This window comes from Mauremys reevesii, linkage group 2, assembly GCF_016161935.1.
Source record: "Mauremys reevesii isolate NIE-2019 linkage group 2, ASM1616193v1, whole genome shotgun sequence".
Classification (NCBI taxonomy): domain Eukaryota; kingdom Metazoa; phylum Chordata; order Testudines; family Geoemydidae; genus Mauremys; species Mauremys reevesii.
The window spans coordinates 264620299-264647320 of record NC_052624.1 but is presented as its reverse complement, the minus strand read 5'-3'; the positions used below and the strand labels follow the sequence as shown (position 1 = coordinate 264647320).

The 27022-nt window shown below is 42.6% G+C and overlaps 1 long non-coding RNA gene across 1 annotated transcript; it reads right to left on the bottom strand.

Moving 5' to 3' along the window:
- Positions 1 to 449: 449 nt before the first annotated feature.
- On the bottom strand, positions 450 to 23853 carry LOC120398951. Its single transcript, XR_005594845.1, has 3 exons — positions 23779 to 23853; positions 7617 to 7787; positions 450 to 764 (listed from the first exon to the last, which is right to left on the bottom strand). It is a non-coding gene; the product is annotated as an uncharacterized LOC120398951 (long non-coding RNA).
- Between the last annotated feature and the right edge of the window lie 3169 nt (positions 23854 to 27022).

The window sequence follows — 27022 nt, the reverse complement described above, 5'->3', positions numbered from 1 at the left end:
CTCTTCTTCAGGTCTGGGAAAGGTGCTCCAAGCATCACATCTAAATGTGGAACAGGTTGTTTAGCATATAAAGTTAGCCCACATTTTAAGGGACCATTCAAGGTAGAGTGGCCAGTTAACACCTCTGCAGTCATAGGGTGAAAAAGAAAAGTTAGTGGGTTACAGATTGTTGTAATAAGTTATAAATCCAGTGCCTCTATTCAGTCTGATTTTTAGTGTCTAGTGAGTTATGAATTTAAGCTCACAGGCTCTTTTTTGGTCTCTCTATTATATTGGGACCAACAATATACAGCATATATTAAAAGACAGTCCCTTGCAATGTATTCACAAGTACATAATAGCAAATGGTGGTGGAGGGCAGAACAATGGGAAACATACCACAGAAATACAGCTCTAAACAGGTGGGCAAGTTCTTATTTTATTATTGTGTTCTGAATCAGAAAGGCAGATAAAACAAAAACACTGTCAAAAGACAAAATGTAAGACTGGTACAGCAAGACCTTATTCACAAGACTGGGGCAACAGGCAAAAGGGAGAAGCAGCATCAGGAATACATGTGCATCTGCAGACTCAAACAAGGCTGCTCAGACTGGTTTGGGCTCACCCACTGTGGTACTCCTTAACTTTATGTTCCTAGAACTGCACTCCGAACACACCCAAGAGGGAAACACAGCATGTTTGTAGTCACCCGATAATGATCTTCCACGGTAGATCATAAATCATTAATGTTGCAAATTGTATATGGAGACGAGTCCCTGGCTCACCTATTTAAAATAAATTCATAATCAGTGTGATGTGAGAGGATGAGCACATGTTTTCATTAATTAAGACATTAGTCATAGAAGCACAGAGTCTGTGGCCAGAGGAAACAAAACACCATAACATTCAGGTCATCCAGTATTGGTGACCCCTTGTATTTTGTAGGACTACTCCCTCCCTCGTTCCTGCTAATGACTTATTTGTCTTACATGGACTTGATTGTGACCACCTCCCTTGGATAGCCCATGCCACTGCCCATTGTTCTTGTGTTTAAGAAATTTTCCTAATGCTTTGTCCAAAACTTTGCTTGCCTTAACTTCAGGAAATCCCCCTGGAAATAAAGCCATTCATTGTACAAATCTGTCTGCAGTGGGAGGATCACTTGCTGCTGAAAATGGTTTTGTTTCATGGATTCCCCTGAGAAGATACTGGAGATGGTGTGTATGGTAGTGCAGACTGGACAAAACCATTGTCCATGCTATTTCAGACTGTGGTGCTCCTCCCACCTCCGCACAGGGGAGGTTAAGGTTAGATAGAGGGCATAGATCATGTGTGTAGATGGAGAAGAACAATCCTCCTGGAGCAAGGAACTCAGGATTTAGCTCATAGCTCTTCAGAGGACAGATGTAACTTGCACTCATTATGACTGATATTTTTCAGCCTCTACCTTGCTTTAAAGTAATGTCCAGAGGCCACTGGTTACTCACAAAGGTATGTCTATAGTCCAGGGTAGACAGACTTGAGCTAGCTCCGCTCACGGTAGCTTGCTCAAATAGCTGTGTGGATGAAGCAGCACAGGCGGCAAATCAGGCTAGCCACCTGAGCTCACACCCAGGGCATCAGATGGGCTTGGACTTGGACAACTAGCCCAAGCCACTGCCTGTGCAGCACGATCCACACACTGCTATTTTTAACACAGAAGCTTAACCAGAATTAGCACAAGTCTGTCTGTCTGGGATGGGAGGCTCTCTCCCAGTCACAGCATAGACATAGTCCAAGGCTCTAAACTGCAACCTTCACATGTGTTGAGAAGAAAACTGACATTAGATTTACTGCCTCCCACTACTTCCCTTGCAGCCCTGGTAGCAGCTCTGGCATGAGCCAGGAACATCTGAACAGCTGCCTTCCATTCCCTGCAGCAGCTGCTCAGCAAGCATCTTCTGCTGGCAGCCTGATGCATCACAAGGGAGGAAGAAGACAAGGGAGGAGTTCTAGTTGCTCTATCACTTACTTCCCAGCCAGGCTGTGGGAACCCTAGGGATGGCAGGATGGGAGTATGCCTCACTGTGCCTGAGCCTAATTAGTTCTTGTAGTGACTGTGGCCCTTTTAAACAATATGTCCGGTCTTCAAGCTGCAAAGGTCACTTCATCACACACACAAATGCTCATCTACAGGCACCACTTCCAGTGTATATGACAGCGAGTCATGTGGATTACTGGACTTGATGATAGCGGTGCATGAACCCATTCAGTTAAAACAAGAGTCACCCACCACTATTTTCAATTCAGGGTCCAAATTCACCTGTGACACAAGCAAATGCTGGATTCAACAGAATTATTACTGGTGAATTGGGCCTGAACAGTCCAATTTTCTAATTGGTGTGCCTTAATTAGGGGCACCACTGATCAGGGTGATTAATACCTAGCTGAATCAGGTGCATAGTGAATTGTTTTTTGCCACCCTGCCATACAGGTTTCCATTAGTTCATCATAGGTTTTCAAAACCAGAGACATCTTATAGGACAAGCTATCTAAGCTAAAGTTCAGCCTTTTTCTGTCCTAAAGTGAAGTACTCAGTGTGAGTAGGGGTGGCAGAATTGGGGCATTAGATAAAAGCTTTGTCATATACTAGGAGCAGAAAACAGACATGTTTCAGACACAAAAGCTTATCTGATTGAACGTCCACTGATCAAAGTGGCAAACATGGGGTCATGTCAGTAAATCACTCAGCATAAACCAGAAGGGTTCGTTGATTTCTGAGCGTGAGAGCGAATTAAAAATGAAGTGTATGCAGATTCCTGATTTAAATGGTTGAGAATTTAATAATGATGACATAGTTTGCAGGATTAATCACATTTCATTTCTTTTTATTTTCATAGCAAAAAGACAAGAATTGTTAAGTATTTTTAATTTGACACAATTCCTTTACACATTTTCACAGTACTGATTACCAAATAGTTTTTATAAAATGGGAAATGGAATGGAATATGGTCTGATGCAATATTCTGTGGTAAATGAGAAATGGTCTGATTCAGGGGAATAAACAGAAGCAGTTCCTAGCAAACCACTTTTGCATATTTCCTTTTTCTTTGTCTCTACTTGTATCAAGATGCTGGTTTACTAGGTGTTAAGAAGTGTCCCATGAGCAGCAGAATCAAAAAAGAAAAACAATCAGTGTAGTTGTTTCCAGAACAACTGACTATTCCTACTTGTCTCCTGCACCTGCATTGGCCAGTCATAAGGCAGGTTTCCCATCTCTTCTTCAAACATAAACCTCATTTAATACAAAACTGTAGTTATAGGTCTGGAGCTAACGTAGGCAAAGGTGATTGGACAGAAACAAACTGGACCCTTCATTGATGTGAAAGATGTGAAAGGACCTGATCTTGCTCCCATGGAACTCAATGTAAAATTCCCATTGACTTCAATGGTATGGGACAATCAACTCAAGACCATTTTCTCCCACTCAGTGATTGTATTTTTTGTTTCTCAGGTGCTTTTAGAGGCAAACCCAGCACCAGGATAGGGCGATTACCCTCAAAAAGGTTCCCCTCACAAGCCCTAATAGATTTATCCACTCAGTTATTTACTTATATCTCACTTCTGTCACTTGTGATATCACAATAATAATAAATTGTAAAACTAAGCATCACCCAAATTTGCCAAGTGCATGTTATCATCAGTGTAATACTTCAAACACTTTTGTGACTGATGAAGAAATGTATAAGACAATATTATTATTAATTATTATTATTATTAATATTATAAGAATAAATAATACTGAAGTCAAGATTTCAAATCTTGTTAGCAATGGGGTAATCTACAGTTAGTTACAGGGGTGAGCTTTGATAGAAGGATGTATCTCATTTCTCTTTAGAGTGGTAGCCTCGCTAATCAAAATCCAATTTTCAACTTGTTTGTTTAGCAACTCTATGCTAAACTGATGGCAAGGTTATTCCAGTTCTGGAGTTTGCTACAGAGTAACTGCTTGTGGTGAACTTTTTAGTAGTTTCTTAACAGGCTTGCTGGAAAACTGCCAGTCACAGCAATCCCTGACATCTCTAAACTGCAGCTGTGGTTATCAGTTTAGGTGTCCATAAAGTTCATTTGCATCACACAAACTCAAGTTTTACATGGGAGCTTTTGTTTTATTCTTCTAACTTACAGCATAGAGCTGATGAAAATACATACTGTTACACATTTTACAAGTGCTATGGGGAAAAGGCCACAATATTGCTTTTCTGTACTATATTTGCCATTTTCATATATTTTTAAGGGAAATGATACAACCTTAGCAATTGTGGTTTGTGGCTACTCCAAAGTACACCGGCTCTTCCTGACTGCCAACCATTAACAAAGCACAGAAAGGAAAATAAGACTGAATAGTCAGCAATTTCATTTTATGGACAAGTACAATAATGGTTAAACAGTCAATACTTCAGAAATGAATAATCAGCATTTATCAGAATTTTTTTTTGCATTCTGAAACCACTTGTATGAAAAATGCAACCAGAGAGAACCTGTAAACACCAAACCCCTATTTATTTTTATAATTAATAAGTATAGCACATCCATTTTAAAGTAATCATTAGAACCTGTTGAAAAATGGGGGAGAAATTGCAACAGTTAGTGTCCCCTCCCCCTTTTTCTTTTGGTCAACATTTTTCACCCAGCTCTGGTATTTATTAATTTATAGTGTAGACAAACATGAAAGTCAACCACAGAGTAAAAACACTACACCAGCAGAGAATTTGGCCTATTTTTACTATATATTTACAGAGATTGACCAGAACCTCATTTAAGATGTTACACAGTTCTTGTAATTACAGATGTGATTCTTGCCTTACTTTGGTCAGGCTTACACTTAACTTTTGACAGTATAGGAATGTTGGTTAAGGGGTGCTTTAAAAAAAAGATATTTCTATAGTGAGAAAAATCCTAGCGTAGATCCTAGCAAAGTGAATTTGATGGTATAGCTTATTTCATTCAGGGAACTAGTATAAGTGATACTAATAAAAGCCAGTATAAGCTACATCTACAATAAGAAAGTTTACCGATATATGTCTAACATATAACTATACCAACAAGCCTTTTCTAGCGAAGAGTAGGCCTTTGTTTATTTTACCTGCGTATGGATGACTGATCTAATTCAGCAATGTAGTGTCCAAGCTGTATCCTCTTTACTCTATGTCTTTGATTTAATGTACATTGGTTGCCTAGTTTCCACTATAGATAAAGTGTACCAAAGTGATTATCATTAATTGCATATGCGAGTGAGCAAAGGCCATGCAGAAAGAAAGAAAGAAAGAAAGAAAGAAAGAAAGAAAGAAAAAGAAAGAAAAGGTAACATCAGCTGCTTGTCGATTGGTTTGGCTGCCTCTCTAGTCTATTGGTCTGGCTCTCTGTCTGAATAATCTCTAGCTATAAATCCAGACCAGTTGCTTTATTCTTTAAGACTCTTTTTGAATTGACAGGTCACCATAATTCACAACATCTGTTTTACATGTAATAGAAATGCATTCTTCAAAGAAGAAGGGGAAAGCTTATGCAAAATAGCTTGATGAGATGGTGTTTCTATCAGGATGTTTTAAAAAATAAGTTTTTGTTTTGTGTTTTAAAAAAAAAGTGTTTTGATGACCTGCCATTTTTCAGACCAAGATATAAGAGAAATTGTTAATATGGTTTTTCAAAAGAGCGGAGAGTTTCCAAACCACAGTTCTGTCTGAAAATAATAACGTCTGTATAGCTGAACATAACTGAAAATATCTAAAAGGTTAATCCCAAAGTCCTTAATCAGGTACAAGTCCTTAGTGAGCTGCATTAAATATTATTAACAGTATCACCTGTGTGACAGTATTGGGGTGTATATTGCCTCTGTAGACTGCAACCACTGGAGTGTGATATACTCAATCTCTCAAGCTCCCTCTCACATACACACTTTCAAGACATCGATATCTATCAATGCAGGCTCCCATAGTGGCACTATCACCGTAGTAGCTGATCTCCTACTAGTATCTGAACACCTATAGTAACGTAGCTTGTGCCGAGTCATTGTATTTAGCCACCGGAGAACAAGATATTAATCTCTCTCACATTCTTGCACACTGATCAAATCTGACATTTCCTGCATTAGAAGATGGTGGTGTTTGTACAGATACACATAGTGGGAGAAGAGACACACACAGAGCTACAGCTTTTCACAACAGAGGTTTACGACTGTTTCCAGTGTATTCTTTTGATATTAGTATGCTCAGTATAGTTCCTGTTACCCAGACCCAGATTCATAACACCCTCTTTTCACTCTTGAGGGTCACAGATTATGCACACTGATGCACTAGATAAAGCCTGTTGTGCACCAGTCATGTGGAAGAATTACAGACATATGTAATGTACAACCTTGGGCCATACAGGTGCTGCTTTGTTAGACAGATGTCATGAATATTAGTGTTTAAAAGGGTAAAATGAAGTTTTGGGGTTTTTTAAAGCTAGGGAAGATTAAGACCTGAGATACTGGGACACATTTATATGTGTAATTAATTGTTTAACTCCTCTGTTTAACTGCTTGTAAGAATAAAGGGACAATCATTATCAAAGCTGGCATATTTTACAGCTTAATTATTTCTTGCTCGCTTTTAATTTTACGGAAACTTTTGTGTCATCATTAAGCAGACTCAAATTGTACAATTCAGTTGAGAGAAGTGGATGGTTAGAAAAATTAAATGTCAATCTTTGAGGAAGCTTGCCAACAATACGGCACAGTTACAGGGCTAGCTGCACTTCTGTCCCCTTTCTGGTATCTCTGAGCTAACCCCTCAGGTTCAGTCCTTGTGCCTTTACCTCTCCTAGAGTAGAATTCCAGGCCTTGGGCTTCAACACCCTGTGTACCAACTGCCCTCACCCAGGATGTTTGATTGAGGTCAGAAAGCTTCACTGCTTCCCTTTGGAAGTCTATGCCCAGTGGCAAAGCAGTGCCCAGTCAAAGCAGCCTTCTTAAAACCAAAGTACTTTTTATTTTAACAGTAGGAACAAAACATTTAGAGAAAAAGGCTTTTAAAACAAATAGTATACATAGATCTCTGCCTAAAGGCTCACCCTCCCTGGATGCTAATCTAGGCAGACTTCAGATTTCTTCAGATGCCCCAAAGGGTGCCCGTGGTTTAGTTTAAGTCCCCAGAACAACTCAGCAACTTTCTTGAGAGTGAGAGTCCCTTTTTAAACTGCTAGTGTTCTTTGAATCTCGTGCCTCTTCCTGTCGGACATTGTCTCTTAACAACCCTCAAGTGTTTGTGGAGAAGCAACTCATCTGGAGCCATTCTGTCTCCTTCCTGCATGTTTTCCCTTAATAAAGGTAATAATTGGAGATATACCAATCGCCTAGAACTGGAAGGGACCTAGAAAGGTCATCAAGTCCAGCCCCCTGCCTTCACCAGCAGGACCAAGTACTGGTTTTGCCCCCAGATGGCCCCCTCATGGATTGCGCTGACAACGCTGGGTTTAGCAGGCTAATGCTCAAACCACTGAGCTATCCCTCCTCTATTACAGTCCGCTAGTCAAAATAAACCAATACATTCATACAGTAAACATCCCTATCACCAGGTTACATGCAGCATTCATAAATTATTACAGAGCAGCATTACCGTCACAAAGCTATGGCTAGGCTTGACTGCAGAGCTGATATGTGAGACTTTCTCCTGGCAATGCACCCAATCTGGATGCAATATTGATTATTGGAGATTTGGCATCTGGATGTCATCTTGATGCCTGGGAGCTTGGACTCATCCTCCGTAAGGCAGCAGCTATCTGGATGTCTGAGAGAGGGAGGTGGGGAGGAAACAAAATAGAAGACCTTAGTCCGCTGCGCTCACTGTTTAACAATTTTCTTTTGCCACATTACAAAGCACTGCCAAGAGAACATTCTCATGTCAATTAAATGGACATTTCCTTTCTGCCTGGGTTTTTGGTTTGTGTGTGTTCTATATTCAGCAATGTCTCAGCTCCCCAGCCCATATCTCCTTTTCATCTACCACAGATGCTGTTAGTAGAGCTATTGTAAAGATTGTTATAAATAAAGAGCTGAAATCACATAGTACTTATGGCCAAGTTTCCAGACAATTAGATATTTGTCATAGCTCGGTGGGTGAATCTTGTCTTACAGCTGTGCTCCAAATTATTTCCCCAAATTACTCTGTTCCCAGGAACCATGTACTCTTTAATGGTAAAGCAGAGCTGGCCAGAAAACAAGAATTTGATTTTGTGAACGATTTCAAAGTGTTGAGCCTTGTTTTTATTCTAAGGTGTAACAAAAATGAGAGCATTCTAAATTTTTCATGAAAAAACAAGAGCAAACAACACACCACAGTAGCTACTAGCCCAGTGGTGAGGACACTCAGCTGGGACAAGGGAGACCTAGATTCAAGTCTGTGCTCTGAATCAGTCAGAGAAAGGCCCTTGAGTCTCCCACACTGCAGCTGCCCTAATCACTGGGCTATCAGCTATTCACGGGGAGGGGTCCTCTCAATCTGAATTCCATCCCGGACCTAAGAAACTCTCAGCAAAAGTTTTGTCAAAAGCAATGTTTCTGTGAAAGTTACAATATAGGCAAAACTGCATTTTCTGACAAAGATCTCAAAAAATGCCCACCTATTCTATTTTGAAAGCTGGGGACACAATTATTAATCCTCTGTAGAAAATGTATCATCAGTTAACACTGATTCATTACCACAGGCACTGATACAAACATATTACTGTATGTATATTAAAGCACGGTGCAAACTGCTTACACTTGCTCATTCAGGATGTTCCAGATGATAAACAGAATATTAATATAATGCGAATGATGCCATACATTTACGCTTGCCCCTGATCAAGCAGTGAATTTAAGCATATGCTTAACTTTGAGCACACACAGTCTCAAATACTTCAGTGGAACTACTCATCTGCTTAAAGTTAAGCATGTATTTCAGTGCTTTGCTAGATTGGGGTTTAACAGCTGAAGGTCCAGTCTTCCTTGTTGCTCTTCTTCTCTACCTTGGTTGAATCAAAGAACAACAAACATTTTTTTTCTGTGTTGTTTTTATTTAATTAGTTAAAGTATTGCAATTTTTTTCATTGCCAAAAAAAACGAAAAAAAACATTAGTTCCAAGACCATTAGGTCCCCAGGCCCGTTCCTCACTCTATGCATTTGGACATGGTGACTTAAGGGAACTTTTTTATCTCTGATTTCTATGAATGTATGCCTGTCTGCTTATGCAATTACCCATCAACCTTTCAGAGGTGCCTATAGAAAAGGTCTCTTCTGGGTTGATCTAGCAGAATTTAACAATGTAATGGTAGATTATTCCACTCCCCCAGGGAAATTGGCCTGGGAACTAACTATAATCCATTCTGTATAAGCAAGAAATGTCAGAGTGGGATTTGTCTGGAAATGTCAAACATCCCAGAGGACGTGTCCACTTCTACAATAGAGAAAGCTTTTCATTTATAAATATAAAATCTTTGATTTGAATTCCAACCTACAGAAATCTGATTATGGGCCCCAATCCTGCAGCCTTTTCCCAGCTAAAACACCCACTGACGTTACTGAGAGTTTTGCTTGAGCAAGGACTGCAGGGTTGGTCCTGACATTCCAAATGTTTAATCTTATAACATCTGACTCTATCTCAAATGTTTCCCCATTCCTGGCTCTTACATGTGACTTTTATAATATGCCATAAATGCTGTCACCAGATTCATCATGCCATACCACCTACAGGTTAATTGGTAAAAGTTACCATCATACATGACATAATGTTAAGTAATGAGCAGGAGCCAAGAGCCCACTTAGCAGGCACTATGAGTGACCATTTGGCTAGCCCTGGTCTACACAAAACAGTTAGGTTGACCTAGCTACATCGCTCAGGAGCAGGGGTGAAAGTGGGTTGGTACTGTGTACCAGTAAGAAGCCGGTACCGGCCTGTATGCAGCCGACGTTAAATGCGTTAACGTCACTGTCCCTTTTGTCTCCCCATCATTGCTCCTTTTGCTCCCTCCGGGCTGCTGACCAGCAGCTGCCCCAGGGCCGGTGATTTAAAAGGGCTGGGGGCTCCCAGCTGCCGTGGCAGTGGCTGGAGCCCAGGGCCCTTTTAAATCACTACCGAAGCCCAGGTGGCATGGGCCAGGCAGCGTGGATGGGCTGTCTTGGGGAGTTAACTCCTCAGTCCCACCCTTCCTCCTAAGGCCCCGCCCCTTCCGGGGGCCAAAAGCTGGCCCCCATACTGGTAAGAATTTAATATTACTTTCACCCCTGCTCAGGGGTGTGAAAAATCCACACCCCTGAGCAATGTAGTTAAGCCAACCTAACCCCTGAGGTAGCCAGCACTAAGTCAACAAAAGAATTCCTCCATTGACCTAGTTACTGCTTCTTGGGGTCATGGATTATCTACGCCGACAGGAGACCCCCGCACTTTAGCGTAGATAGGGGCTACATGAAGCGCTGCAGCAGGGACACTGTAGAATTTCAAGTGCAGACATGCAAATATTTACCCATTTTTTAATCAGATGCAGCGACAGTGCATGGTATAAGGCCCCCAACATAACAAACCTTAACCTCAAAGCAAAATAAAGACACTAGGCAGAAATTAAGCAACAGACAATGTGATCAACCTCTGGGGGCACTCAGAACCTTCGGGTCACTATGATGAAATATGACAGGCCTCCTTGCCACAGATTCTTTCCTGTTCTTACATATTTATCCCACCAAATGTGATGTCATTACATCAGCTGATTCACAGATGAATTATGTCACCAGTGCTACGGTCATGCTCTACATTGCCTGAGAGTCACAGTTTGTGAAAATTACCCCTCAACAGAGGGCCTGCGCAAGACCTATGTAGCACGTACGATCTACCTAAGCCCTAAAAACAGGGCACAAGTGGGGAAAGTGGTGCATAGACCTTGTGGTATCTCCTGCACAAAAGTAAATTACACCCAGCTTGCCGCTCAGCCCAGGCCAGTTTTCCATATGTGCCTGTTAACCCACCATGTTCCCTACAAACAAACATCTACCTTGTAAAACCTTCCTACAATGATAACAACAAGTCCAAACCTAAAACTATAGAATCAGTAAGAAAGATTCTGCTCTCAGTTACACCACTTTAGTGTGGAGAAACTCGAACAACTTTACTGGAGTTACTTCTGATCTGTATAGGCAAAAGTAAGAGCAGAATGTGACCCAAACAGAAATTGGTTTAACCGTATATTTATCTGAACACAGAATGACATGGATCACCAGGATTCAAACAAAACTATAGTTCATTTTTCTGCAACATATACCCTTAGTTGTGGACAATGGATGAAATCCACCCCTGTGCAGAGGACAGCGATTGGTTATTGGTGTTAGCCCCCAGAGGGGAAGTAGACTCCAATCAGAGGCTCCAATCAGGATCAGGCTCCACTGAGCGGGGCACTGTGCAAACAGAGTAAGATGTGGTCTCTGCCCTGACGTGCCTATGATCTATTTTACGACAAGGTGCAAAAAGTGGAGTGGAGAGGGAGAATGAGGGTAACGAGGACAGGAACATGGCCACAACTTCATTCCACTTGCATTTGTTTATTTAAATTCCAAGACACAGTTAAATAAGTGAGATCAACATCACTAGTCCCGATCCGCCACCCACCCTATGAGCCACCATCACGGCTTGGAATTTCCCAAAGGCACCATAGTAGAAGTGGGTCCTGTGATCAGATTTGAAGGAGAAGAGGGTAAAAGGTTTGGGGCCCTGGGGAAGAAGTTGCAACGTTGCTTTTGGGGAGAAGTGGGTGGTGGATGTGTTGCCAGGAGGCGGGGGGGGAGGAGTTGAGACTTGGTATCTTTGGCTCTGTGTGTGTGTGGTTTGGAGATGATGCAATTGTGACGTTCCCCTGGTGTTACCTGGACTGGTGATCTGCTAGGCCACTCCAATCCTGGACTCTGGAAGCCAGCCTTACCCTGCTCTGCTGTGAGAACCCCCAAGGGGAGTCTCTGACATGCTTCAAACCAAACACACTGCTTCAGGCAGAATAAACAAATAGATTTATTAACTACAAAAGAAAGATTTTAAGTGATTATAAGTCAAAGCCCAAGAAGTCTGATTTGGTCAAATGAAATAAAAGCAAAACACATTCTAAGTTGGTCTTAACACTTTCAGTGCCCTTACAAACTTAAATGCTTCTCACCACAGGCTGGCTGGTTGCTCTTCAGCCAGGCTCTCCCCTTTCATCACGCTGCAGTCGCTTGGTGGTGGTGTCTGTAGATGGAGGTGGAAGAGACAGAGCATGGCAAATATCTCCCTTTTATATGTTCTTTCTTCCCTCTTGGCTTGTATATAGGCTTGTTTGTCATCCTGAGATAAAATTTTGGGCTTAACTTTTTTATACTCTTATATCTTATACTAATATGTGTAAAGAACAATGAACAAATACACCGTGTGTTGTATTTCCCACTACCAGATGGGGATTTTAGTACAATAAGAAAAAATAAGGAATTGAGCTAAAGAGTTACAGGGTATGATGGAAGTGTGATATATAAGCATACACTGGAAGGCTGCCTGGCTCCTCTCTCAAGTCAAGGTCAATCAACCAGTTAGGAGGGGCGAGGGAGTGGGAGTAGGCATAAGACACACTAAAAGCCAAAAATAGACCTGGCCTTGGCCAGAACACAACCTCACTCCTTACCCCTCCCATGGAATACAACAGAGATGAAACAAAGACCCCAAACACACGACCCCACCCAACGGAACATAACCATATATTGTAAGGGGTGGGACTGTGGGCATGCATTGTAGGTATATTTTGGCCTGCTAAGACGGAGAAGGTGGGAAATGAGAAATGGGAATGGGGACACAGGCAAGGCTCTGTGGCATCAGAGCTGGTGGCATCAGAGCTGGGAAGGGGGACACTGGGTAAATGCTCTGTGGCGTCAGAGCTGGAAACGGAACACTGGAAAACAACCTCTGCCAGCGTGTAGAGCTATGAATAGGCTTGCTTGAAACTAACCCAAATAAACATTGCATTGCCTTCACTTTGGACTTCTGGTCTTCTGCTTTCTGTCTGCGTGACAAGAACCGGGGAGGGAGTGAAGGGAAAGCCCTTTAACAAGGACCAGCAAGCAGCTTAAGAAGCACTAAAGTCCTATTTTGAGGGCTTAAGTTGTGTCTGGGCCTTTTGTCGACCTTCAGCACAGGCATGGACTTTACCCAATTTCCCCAAAGACACAATGAGTAACTTATGTTTCAGAGCAATATGTAATAATCCCCAGTCCTGTTGATCAGTTAGGAACAGTTTTACACAGTAGACTGATGGCAGCACTGGAACTGCACAAATGTTCTGATTACAATCTGTCTGGACACATCTTCCTGCCCCCACATCAATACACCTGGACACAGCCTCATGCCCCGTGTCAGTATGCCTGCTTCCCGCCCGTACATCAGTATGAATGGACACAGTTTCAGTCTTGCTCTTTGGGTCATGGACTATGTCCCACATGTTTGAACAGTGCCTAGATTTAGAACATTGTTTGTATTACCGCTATTTAAATAATAATGGTCCCATGCAAATGAGTCAATAGAATCAATACAGAAACATCAAATTCATTTTCAGACAGTTCCGGGGTAAGTACAGCGGATTCCTAACTAGGTTGCAGGAAGCTGCTTACTTGGTGATTACTCCCATTTCTTTGCATATTCAACTCCCTATGCTCTCTGCGTCTGAAGGATGGCAAATGGGCATGTTGAGCCTGAACAGATGGGTTAGGCAGCTTGCACGCTATGTACCACAAATAAGCACTTCATTTCAATTAGGAAAAAACAGGTTATAGTTACACACAGAGAAGCAGACTCTAATTTAACAACACATTCCTACTGCTGCCGGACCTCCCACACCTCCCCTAAACAGGCTTTCTTTAAGTTGTAGACTAGGAGGAAACTTGTAGGAAGCTTGCAGGAAGCTTTCTCTACCTTGTAGAATGGGAGGCTGGGCCAGATCAACTGCAAAACTTAGTAACAGCAATAGCAAAGCGAAGTATATCTTTGTGCCTGCATTGTGGGCCAGATCTTTAGCGTAAATCAGCATAGTTCCATTGTAGCTCAAGACTATTTGTGATATGAAATGAGCCTCATTTGCAGAGAAGGCCTTGAACCACAAAGTTTGGATGTGAATCCAGTCCAGTAATTCTCCCAAAATTCAGGATCTGGGGTTATAATTTGGTCCCATCTCAGTATAATAAAACTGAACACTGCAGGAAATCTTTGGCAACCATATCAGCACTCAGACATACACACACCTAGTACATCCAGAATATCTGCCACAAAAAATAGGGGAGACTATTGTTTTAAATTATATCTAAGTCTCTTGGTTCACATCTCTTCAGTCTTTCGTAATCAAAATGGTGTTGCACCTTGACACTCTAAAGGACTGGCTTTGCGCTGTATGAATATGAATCTTTGAAGTAAGAGACATAATTATAATCACTTATCAAAACAATGGAACGGATTCACTAGAGTCAGAGGTAATCCATCAGTAGGTTTAATGATAACCTTCTCACTGTTTTGTTAGCCTACTTTACGACACCAAAAGAATGTTTAATTAAGTTTACAGATTCTGCTTCTTTAAAGCGAGCGTAGCTGCAACTTTAACTCAGCTGGCAGAACACTCCCATGGAGAGCCAGAGAGACTGACATTATACGCTCAATAGCAAATTCTTCCCTTACTTTAATTTATTAGCTTCATGTGCACAGGAGTTTGAAAGTATTATATAGGCACCAGTGGAGAGAATGTATCCCAAAGATGAACTGTAGCTTCAGTAGGGAGGAAAAGGGGGAAACTGAGGGCTGACCTGAATGCCCAGTGAATAATAGGTACTACCAGGAGACTTACGTTTGAGATTTGACCTTGGTTTTCTTGACTCCTTGAACCAATTAACTGGCACTAGCAGAGACATGGGGGTGGATCCACTCAGCGTGCTTTGAACATTCACTCCTTTAGTGGCTCATCAGAGAGCAGTGTGGGAGCCACTGCCCACCACCCCATCCTCCGAAGTGGTGTGGGTGCAACACTAATGGCTCCCAGAGAGAGGAAGCACGTGGGATTACTTGAGGTAAAAACCATTCCAGAATGACAGGGTGGGTAAAATCCTTGGACCCCCACAAAGACTGAATTGGCTGTATTTTTAGTGCCTTGGGGAAATAAAGTCTACTTAGTACGTGCCCCTGCCAGGATTGATGAGGCAGGAAAAAGTCCGTGCTTGGATGTCTGGGGCCCCTTCACCGCAACCCCTTCTCCCTCCAAAAACATTACACTGAGCTAATGGAGCTGTAACTTTGTTTTGATTTCTTAAGCAGTCTTGAGTTACCTAATATCTGGCAGGCTTCCCTCAATGGCTGCTGCTTAGATCTTTCCAGTAAAGTCATTCTCAAACCATTTGCATTAAGAACCAAGTACTGACTGATCATAAAGTTCCCCATGAAATTCTTTGATTAGCAATATCAAAGGCCTTGATGTCAGTCTTGCTTTTCTTTCCATTTTTTTTTTTAGCCACAGTGATAACTTGCATTAGCCTATAGAGACAAGGATACACATTTTCCCCGGTCTTGTAAAGGTCAATTCCTCTGATATTGCCCATGATATTTCCTATCATTCTTCTTATTCATTAGTGTTTGTATTACAGTAATTCCTGGGAGGCCCACCAAGATTGGGGTGTCACAATGACACAGTCCCTTCCCCCCAAAAATTTACTACCTCCTTGCATTTCTCCATCCTCCATGGTTGGCAAGCAACATCTCCTATGGCCATGCTACAAACCCACAGTTATGCACTGAAAAGGGGTTATTTGGAAGCCTGGCTTCCTGTGTCATTTAAAACTGGATTTGATAAATTACTAGATACTAAACTGTAGAGAACAAAACTGGATTCAGAAAAGGCTTTACACAAAAAAAGTGACACAAGTGACCATGATAGACTCACAATTCACGATTTGGCTCAGTCTGTCCCTCCAGGATGGCCTTGTACTAAGCAAGATGAAGTATCACAAAACACAGAGCCAACCCGACCCACATTAGTCCACCTTCTGCCAAAGTACCTAATAGATCTCTTCCAGCTCTTACTCCCGTGACTTCTCTAATTTCATTTCAGCTTCTAACTTCTAGGGCTGATTTTATGGTTTGAGCACAACCCCTCAGTTTGATCTCTGGCATGCATGGTGAATGCAAATAATCCACTCTTAGGCTGGCGTCACACACTCTTTGTTGTATATCCAAAGCAGCTGCTTTGACCAGCGTGAAGATTGAGGAAGAGGAGGTGAAGTTGAAACATTTTCTTTTGGCTCAGTTTGACACTGAACTGCATCAGCCTGAGCTGTTGTAGTACCTTGTAGGAGCTGTGGTTGAGGATCCGGGAGGGGGTTTACACACCCCATGCTAATGCTGAGCCAGGGGAAGGGAAAGAGCTGTGTGGGACCTGGAAGGCCCAGCTCCTCAGGCACTGAGGAGCATGCTCCTGGAGAGCTGATCAGTATAAAGCGAGCTCCAGCTGCCTAGGGGTGGGGAACGAGAAGAAAGGCCATTCCCTGGAGGAGCAGCTGTGAGTCTCCCACCCTCAGGCACCCCCTGTGAAAGAGGAAGAGTCATAACCAAGAGCACAAGAGGGCTGCAGGCATTGGCCCTAGACAGTGGGGATTCTGAAGTAAAGATTTTAAATCACCTATGACCAAACCCCAAACTGAGATGCAGGATGTGATAGGAAGTGGCCCTGGAAAGGTAAGCCAGGGGCTGGCTGAATCTAGGCGATCTCACACTGCTGCACTTTCAGGGCCCTGGGTTGAGACCCATTGGAGAGGGAGATCCTAGGTTCCTTTTCCCATCCTGGAGCTACAATAAATGGTCTCAAGGAAGGCAGCTCTAGGGGTTACCAGCAAAGAGGTACCAGTCCTGTTTGGTCCTTGTCTGGAGGGCTGAGACGCCTGGAACTCATAGAAGGACTGGAGTTGGAGGCCAAGACCACTAGGTCTACTGACCCACCAAACCACCCTGCTACAGTGCCTCTGTCCCCAATCTCCTCTCTCAGAGCTCCCTGGCCAGACTTGTATCACCCATGATGTACCATAAGCATCAGACTCCTGTTATGAACTGTGGCAGTTTAGCCAGAAGAAAATTGATAAATGTCAGCAAAATTGAATTAATACATTTTGCAAAAACTGTATTTTCCATAAAAAAAAACAAACAAATATTAGATGGGAAATTGCTGGCCAGCTCTGCTCATAACTATTAGATGAAAAGCTTGTCATATCATTTTGAGGCAATTCATTATTTGATTTATTCACAGTTCATTTGTATCATGTGATCACTAAGTCACACATTTTTGTTTCTTCTTCCTGATTGGATGACAAACACTAAAAAGGGGAGAATTTAACCAGTAACAAATGCACTTTCTGGTACAAATGTTCAGGGAACTACTTAGTGATGCCAAAATTCATGGGATTCACAAACATTTTCTTAGCTACCCAGCTGTTATTCAGTGCTCGAGAACAATAAAAGCCCACAAATAATAGCAAACCAAACTTGGTATTTTTAGTCATTAAAATATTCACAAAACATTTTTATTGCTTGACCAAATGTACATCACTCCCTGCAACAGCCAATGGGGCAGCATTCCCTCTAAAGATGAGAGCTCCAGCATGAATCCATAATTTGGCTATCACACACTTTGCTCCAGTTCACGTAGGCAACACCAAAAGTTTATAACATGGATGGGCATTATCCTATTACAACACAATCCCTCGATCTAGCAGTTTTTGCTGTGTAAATCAGTGCTTAGAAAGAAACACCACTCTGTGATCTACATAGATAAAAAGTGGTAGCTAATGACTTTTTAAAAGCAATCAAAAGGAGAACTTTCCTCACCTGTTACTAGTTCAGGTTTTATTAATGAGCTGTTCCCTACGTAACAGCCACAGGAAAACCCCAGATTGGAGTTCTCTGAAGAAACTTGATTTTTCTCTCCTATTTTAGGCCCTGTTTAAATTATGGATAAAAATGAGCCATCCCTGATCACCATTTAGTCACACTCCCCTTTGTCATGTGCCACAGGCTTTTCCAATCTCTGCCGTTTGGCGTGTAATAGAGGAGGGGGAGAGAAGGATGCTCTAGGCCAATCTTGAAAGCCATCCTCAGCCCTGGAGAGGCAGGGTCCTGGAGCTCGGGTTTCAGCTCAAACTCCTACATCTACACAGCAATTTTTAGCCCTGAAGCCCAAGCCCTGTGAGCATGAGTCAGCTGACCCAGGCTGGTTGCAGCTATGCCACTGGTCTTTAATCCCTGTGTAGACATACCCATAGAAATGTAGAGCTGGAAAGAACTTGAGATTTCATCAAGTCCAGCCCCAGCTCTATGGCAGGACCAAGTAAACTTAGACCACCCCTAAGAGGTGTTTGTTCAACCCGTTTTTAAAAACCCTCTACCTATGGGGATTCTATAACCTTCCTTGTAGGCCTACACCTGAGATGAACTACTCTTATAGTTGGAAAGTTTTACCTAATATCTAGGTGTAAGATTTATTGCTGCAGACTTATACACCTGAAAATGTAGATCATAGAATATCAGGGTTGGAAGGGACCTCAGGAGGTCATCTAGTCCAACCCCCTGCTCAAAGCAGGGCCAATCCCCACTTTTTGCCCCAGATCCCTAAATGGCTCCCTCAAGGAGGGAACTCTCAACCCTGGGTTGAGCAGGCCACTGTGCAAACCACTGAGCTATCCATCCCCCATAGGATAGGCACCTAGTGGGATTTTCAAAAGCATATAAATAAATTAGGCACCTAAATCCCATTGAAATCAATGAAATTAGACCTCTAACTTGCTTAGGTGCTTTTGAAAAATCTTACTACGCACCTGTCTGCAACTATAGGTGCCTAAATACATTTGAAAATCTGGCCCCTGACTGCAATGGGCTTTGGATCAGGCCACTTCAGTAGAGTGACACTGGAGTACAATTGGAGTAAGTAACAAAGTGGTGGATCAGGCCCATGGATTTTCATCTCTCTAGATAAGATTAGAAGTGTACTGAGCACACATTCCTTTTAACTTTTGGAGTGGTAGTATAATCTGCTGAACTACTTCTCCTTTCCGTGCTGGTGTAAATCAAAACTAATGTGAGAGGAGAATCAGGCCCTCTGGACCTCAGCTGTAAGGCATTTGTAACTGTGAAAGCTTCCAACCAATTTTAAAAGAAAATATTGTAATTATGATGCAATGCCATGTGAGTTACATCTTAGATTACTATTTATTTTACATGGGGCCTGATCCTTTGCCTCCTGAATTCAGTGGCAAAACTCCTGTTACTTTCAATATGAATATGTATAAAATTAGACACATGACATATCAGCAACATATCCCTCCTCTAGCACTACTGATCTAAGGGCATGGGACCTGAGTCTATTGTCACTGTTGTGTGTGGGGCACACCTGATTGGGCTTCATGTGCTTTTTAGCCTCCTCAGAGCATCATTTGGGTACTGCCCCTGTTTGGAGCCTCTAGGCACATTCCCAGAGTGCAGATCCTCTGCCTAGCACCTCCTCTGAGAGCTAAAACCCCACAATCTGACTACCCCGCCTCTGCGCTAAGTGCTGACCTCACAGCGTTGCCCGTACTTTAAGAACACCCTCACCCAAAACCTCATCCACGTGAGCAATCTGTGTTTACAGTTTAACTCTTCAGGGCTGTGCAACAGTGAAAGCCTGACACATGCACACAGACCTTGAACAGGATTCTACAACAAGTTACTCTTGTACTTAGCTAGCACGAGAAATATACAGATCTAGACAAAAATAATAAACACACCTAAACACATTTCCTGCCTCAGTTTACTCATCACTCATTACAGACTTCTTTGGGCTTATGGCAGAATCCTCTGTGGAGTCCTAAATCCCCCTCTTGCATATGACTTCTCTTCAGAGTCATGGACTTTCTCGTTCACTCTGTCCTCTGCAGTTAGTGACCTTTCACTTTCCAGCCCTAGCTTCAGCTTCAACTGCTTCTGCTTTCTTCTCAAAATGGCTGATGAAAGAGCCTCTCTTTTGTAATCTCCCATCCCCTTTGTCAGGTGATCCTTGATCAACCTCTTCTGGTGATCAAAGTCCCTCACCAGCTGATCCATTGCTTAGTTACCAGGCCACCTGGGCAGACTGGTTCTTCTGGGCAGTAGCCAGCTCTTTGTCCGGGATGCTTGTATTTGAATAGAGGACCATCACAGTCGAAGTACCCTGTGTTGCAGGGATGAGCAACTTTAAGGTAATAGAGGGTCCCAAAAAATACTAAAAACCTTTGGTGGGCTGGGGGTGTGTCATGCGGGGGGTGTCGTTTCCTGCCCCTGAGGAACATGACATGCAGAAGTGGGGGTCGGATCCTGCCCTGGGGATGTGACATGAGGGAGGGTCAGGTCCTGTCCCCAGGGGGTGGTAGGCCCCGGGAGGGTTGGAAAGTGAGTGTGCTTACCCCTCAGTGGTAGGTCCTGTCCTTGGGGGCTGGGCCTGGCTCCCTGCTCTGGCCTGTTGTCTCTCATCACAGTGACACATATCTCTACATGCAGTCCTCCCTCCGTGACAGCTCACCCCACCCCCTCTCTGGTCCTGGAGCTGCTGGGTTGATTACCCCGAGCTGGGCTGTGGCAGGCCAAATAAAATGATATGCCAGGCCAGATGCAGCCCCCAGGCTGCCATTTGCCCATCCCTGCTCTGTTATTAGCCCGGTGCCACCATCCCTTGGAATTTCACTCCCACTTGGAGGTAAAAGGACATAAGAGAAGGCACAAAGCACCACGTTCAAAATGGAGTTTGCAGTGTGACACAGATACACATAAAGATTTCATAATCTCAAACAGAATTAATACACTGTACATAGTCACATTGGCACATTCACACATGAGTGTAAATCAGGTGTACCTCTAATTAAGTCAGTGGAATTTCACCAGCTTGAAACTGGTGTGAGACAGCGCAACTCATTGAATTATTTAAATGCAGGTAAAGAAAATGTTTGTGTTTCAGTCCTAGCTACTCTAAGGCCCTGATTCTACAAAAACTTATTCATATGCTTAACTGTAAGCACGTGAGTAGACTAATTGGCATCAACAAGCTCACCCGTGGGCTTGAAGTTAAACACAAGCATAACTCTTTGCGGGCCTAAATATGCGTTGCTCACCATAAATAAAACAAGGGACCTGATTCACTGTATGATAAGTTTCAAGGGAGGTATGCAGACATGAAATTGAATTAATACTTACTCAAGCCTAAATGTTTTCCAGCATTTTACACTGTATAATGACTTTCAAGGCATTTTGCAGAGAAAGTACAATGTGAACGTGTGTGAGACCGAGTCAGTTATTATGAATATTTGTAAAGCTGAGGCTCTGCAAGAGACATTCCCCAATAGATACAGAGTAACATTTTCAAAAGCATCTGAGTGACTTAGGAGCATGTCCCATTTTCAAAGTGGTCGGCAATTAGGAACTTATCACATTGAAAAATCACTGGGATTTATACACCTATGTCACTTTTGAAGACTCGGGTGCTTTTGAAAATTGTACCCACAGATCCTTGGGAAGGTATCTTAGGGTACGTCCACACTACCCACCGATCCCCGAACGCTATCCCCATTGACTCTGGAACTCCACCAGGGCGAGAGGCAGAAACAGAGTCGATGGGGGAGCCGCGGCCGTCGATCTCGCGCCGTGAGGATGGGAGGTAAGTCGAAATAAGATATGTCGACTTCAGCTACGTTATTCTCGTAGCTGAAGTTGCATATCTTACATTGACACCCCCCCGCCCAGTGTAGACCAGGCCTTACTGTCACACTAGTTCATCCTCATTCAGTTCTTGGGTTTGATAGTGTTCACATATGTAGTAAAGAAGAATAAATTCCCTCCAATGTAGGAATTACTGGGTGAAATTCTGTGGCTTGTATTATGCAGGCACTCAGAACAGATGATCATAGTGATCCTTCCTGGCCTGAAAACCCAATTAAACAAATTCTCAAGCAGTGTATGTCAGCAGAGCTTCACGGAAGTCAATGGAGCTACACTGATTTACATCACCTGAGGACTTGTTTAATAGGTTTCAGGCCAGGAAGGCTCACTATGATCATTGGAACTATGTTGATTTACACCAGCTGAGGATCTGGCTCTATGAATCTATTAGTGCCTATGGAAGGAGAGGAATGTCTTCAGAAAATATATAAACCTTCAGGAGAACAATTCCAGACCAGGAATCACCACTCAGAGCTCAATTCTGTGTGTTTCAGAAGGGATGAAGGTTGCATCTAATCTCTCAGCACCTGCTGTTATGTTATCCCTACAAGCACAGAGAGGCAGAATCGGTGCACCTACTTCTATTGACAAAAAAACCCTCAAAATCTTTGAAAATGAGAGCTGAGCCGTTCTCCCTCTCAGTGGCTTTGTGGTTTTTCCAAAGGAAATACGTGATACAGATGCTTGAATACTTGAAGAGGATATGTTGTGTGCCTTATTGAAAAGCAAGGAAGTGGGATTCCGGCTGCCGCTCTGTTGAGTAGAAGGATCACATCACTCTTGTGGGCAGAAGTTAAAACACCCATTGATTGTGGGTAATTTCAATGCTCCACCAATTCCCGCTAAACCCTGTGAGAAACAGCCAACAAAAGCTTCTCTCTTAACCATTTGACTTCTGTTGAATGTAACAGGAGTGGAAGGGACCTTGGTAATGAAGTCTAGTCCCCTGCTATCGCAGACAACTCCATCATATAGTCCTGTTCACATATTCTTCAAGCTCCCTCTTAAAATTAGTTTGATTGTTTGCCCCCACTATTCTATTGGAAGGCTGTTCCAGAACCTCACTCCTCTGATGGTTAGAAACCTTCTTCTAATTTCCAGCCTAAATTTATTCATGGCCCCTTTATAGCCATTTGTTCTTCTACCAACATTGTCCTTTCATTTAAATAGCGCTTCTCCCTCCCTAGGGTTTACCCTCTGTGTATTTACAGAGAGCAATCATATCTCCTCTCAGCCTTCCTTTAGCTAGGCTAAACAAGCCAGGCTCTCTAAGGGCATATCTGCGCTTTCAGCTGAGGGTGTGATTCCCATCTGGAGGAGACATACTCGTGCTAGTTCTGATGGAGCTAGTGTGCTCAAAGTAGAGTGTAGCTGTGGCAGTGCAAGCGGCAGGATGAGCTAGCTGCCCCGAGTATGTTCCTAGGGTCTCTGATAGGTCTCTCACAGCCCCTCTCATGGCTACATTCTATTTTTTGTGTTCTACTCAATGAGAGCCAGCACAAGTATGTCTCCCCGTGCTGGGAATTACCCCCCCCCCAGCTTGAAGTGTAGCCACACCCTTAATCTCTTCTGGTAAAATAGGTGTTCTATTTCCCTGAGCATCCTAGTAACCGTTCTGTGCACCTGTTCCACTTTGAACTCATCTCTCTTGAACATGGGTATCAGGTACATCGAGTGTCCCTAGCCACTGTTAACCAGAAGCTGGGAGTGTATGACAGGGAATGGATCACTTGATGACTGCCTTTTCTGTTCATTCCCTCTGAAGCACCTGGCACTGGACTCTGTCAGAAGACAGGATACTGGGCTAGATGGACCACTGGTCTGACCCAATATGCCCATTCTTATGGTCTTTGCATTTGATTCCTGAGAACTCAGCAGTCTCTCTGCAGGAGGTGTCATTTAAAAATACATATTTGTACAGTTCTAACAGGCAGCGGGTTCTATGTTTAAAAAAATTCCCAGATGAACTTTTTAAAATGTTATGTTTGTCCATACCTGTGTATACAATGTATGGTTCAAAATACTATCAAGATGCTGCAAAGCCAAGCAGGATCATTGCACAGAATGATTGATGTTAGTGATCGGAACCTGGGGGGAAGGAAGAAAGACTTAGGTCATTACTCCAAACAGCTCAATCCTGCTGCTTTGTTTAAGTTTCTTAATGGATAGATAAACATTGCTCCAAATTGTATATTTCTTTTGCTGTTTTCCTGTATTCCTACCTCCTTTCAAGATTAAATTAGGGAACTCTGAGTTGGGTCTCCTGAGTTCTATTTCCAGCTGTGCCACTGCCTTGATGTGTGACCTCGGGCAAATCCCTTAGCCTTTTTGCCTCAGTTTCCTCATCTGTACTTCTGTAAAATGGCTATAACAATATTTACTTAGTTCACACAATTTAATTAATATTTGTAAAGAGCCTTGAGAGGCTTGGATTAAAGGCACTAAAGAAATGTAAATATTATATATATATTTTTGTTTGCATCTTTTCCTCCGTGTTGGAATTGACACACATGCCCTACAGCTTGTATTGCCGACAGAAAGTTTAGAGTTAATACATTGCCCCTAACTGCAGCACTGAACATTGAAAAGAAAGGCCAATTTCTGACCACCATTTCATGAGTTCTAAATTTAACTGATAAGTTGTTGCCAGAGCTCCACTCTAGCCCTGATCTGGCTTTTTGTGGGACATTAATCCCTCACCACGCTGTCATTTGCAAAAAGTGATTGGCATTACTGAGAAAGATCTGCCACTATTTCTAAACTCACTCTTGATCTGCCATTGGCATAGACATATGAAAGGAAGAATACAAACCCTGCAAGAGAGTCAGGTGGCCATCTGCCAGACACGGTACAATATGGTGGTTATTGCCAAGCCAGCTGGGTCCTTGCTCTCCCAGCTGGTACAAAAGTTGCCAGGCAGCAGCCATTCTAAGAATCTGTACACATTTGGGGATATAATATATTCCATGTGTTTCTCTGTTTTTATTACATAGCAGAAAGTAATTTATTCAAAGAGCCCAAATTATATTTTTCAAGTTCAACAAATAGTTCATTGTAAAGCTAAGCTTTGGCCTTAATTAGAAAATGCAGGGCTTTGCTCATTGTGTGCAATATTATAATGGTCCCTTCTTGTTTTATCCAAATATTGTAGCTAATTTATCTTCTTGAATGCCACGAGTAGCGCTACGCTGCATAGCTTTGCTGCTGTATATCAGTAAAACGATTATTATTTTAACATTTCAGGAATATTTTGTGGAGAATAATTTTTTCCTGGGTCCTCCGCATGATCTTTGCCAAAACGACCCCCATATTTATTCTTTACTTTTTACCCCATGTTTTAAGCCCCTGTGTCATGACGATCATCATCTTCCTAGCTGAGGAGGATTGGATGGGACTTCTTTTGGAGCAACTCAGTACCATTCTTCCGGTAGTTGGAAGAATTAAAATGAATGCTTATGCACAAATAAAGCATTGTCAACTAAACTGCACTCATGAAAAAATTGGGAATAATGCCCAGGCCCTTTAGTTACAGAATCAGAGGCCTTTACTGCTTGAGCTAATGGAGAATCTCCATTCATTAGCTTGGCTTTTAAACCGAGCCCTGTTCGTATTAGCACTTTTAAACTGTCTTTAGTCTGTAGCCAGTCTCCAGAGAATAACATTTATATACATTAACCACCACATTAAAGAATGGAATTAGGCAAAATAATTTTGATGAATAGTAAATTGGCCAAAAAATGCATTTTTTCAGGGCCCCAAAACAAATTGTGAATTCAGGTAAAATTTGGTGATTAGTTTCAGTCAAAAAAATGATTTTTTTTTTGAAATATTGAAGTGAACCCAAAAAATCAGTTAATCACTCACATGTAATAAAGAGTTATCTCCTGTTCTCAGCTGCGCGCCATAGAACTGTGCCCATTTCAATTTGCATGGATGTCAACAAACGTCTTCACCCATTTCAGTTTCCTTTTCTTATTTTTTTTTTGTTTGCACCTTTCAGTTTCATTTACCTCTTGGGTTTCTTTTAGCCCAACATCAAAGTTGAAATGGAAACCAGCAAATGTTGTTAAGCTTTATGTTGCATATTAGTTTGCATGACTTTGTTGACTACACAGAAATGCCATGGTGGCCGCTATAGACTGGTCTATGGTATAGTGGGGCAGCTCCCCACCCCAGTCAGGAAAGGGTTAAAGATCACCTCTGGGCATGATCTGCCTCAAGTCAGTGCCCCTATGAAAGTTGTTAAACCTGGATGTGGGCAGGTCCTTAAAAGGGAGGATCTTTTCTCTCTCTCTCTCTCTCTCTCTCTCTCTCTCTCTCTCTCTATCGCTCCCTTGGTTCCCTTTGGCTTCCCAAAGTCCTAGGACTCTGCTTTTTGTAGCTGAAGAAGCATACTGATGCTTTGTCTAGACTACCTGAACTTCCCTCTGCAAGAAGGCTGATGCCTTGAACAATACAGCCATAGGGCTGTGCCCTGGACTCTGAGACAAGAGCAGTGCCCACATTCTCCCCAAGGGGGTGCTAGAAAGGTATAGTCTGTTGTGGTTCTCAAACTTTTTTTTTTCCCACAGACCACTTGAAAATTTCTGAGTCTTGGTGGACCATGTAATGATCTTTCCAAATGTTGTTTGTACCTCTTTTTCTGACCGCTGCAGCTCTGCACATCACAAATTCCCTCCACCCCCTCTTCTCACCCCACTACCCCATCCCACCTACTCCCTAGTCCCCCCAAGGCCACCACCTCACCTTACTTGTGCGTCTTCTCCAGGGTCCAGGCATCTAATTAACTCATGAAAATTGTTTAAATCTGAAACTTCTCCACATATTTGTAGTAAGATCCATACTATGGGGTTATGCCAGCATAGCAACCACGAAGCAGCTATGCCCATGTAGACCTTGTGTAGACATGGCTTTAGGATATATCTATGCTGCAACCAGAGGTGTCACTGATGATTATGATGAAGAATCATGTTGATGTCCACATATAAGGATTCCAGAAGCAATACAGGTGAATATGTATGCACGAGGTCAGACTAATGCAAAACCTGCAAACATGGTTATATGTGTTACAGACAAGCTTGTCTATGACCATTTCAGTTTCGTGTATGCTTTGCATTGTTCATTTTTTTCACATAAGGTGTTAATGTGTCTCGCTTCAAAGTGGTTAACAGCGACATGACAAATCTGACACCTCCTTGCTCTGTCTTAGGCTGTTGCTTCCCAGTTGCTGGGGTCAACC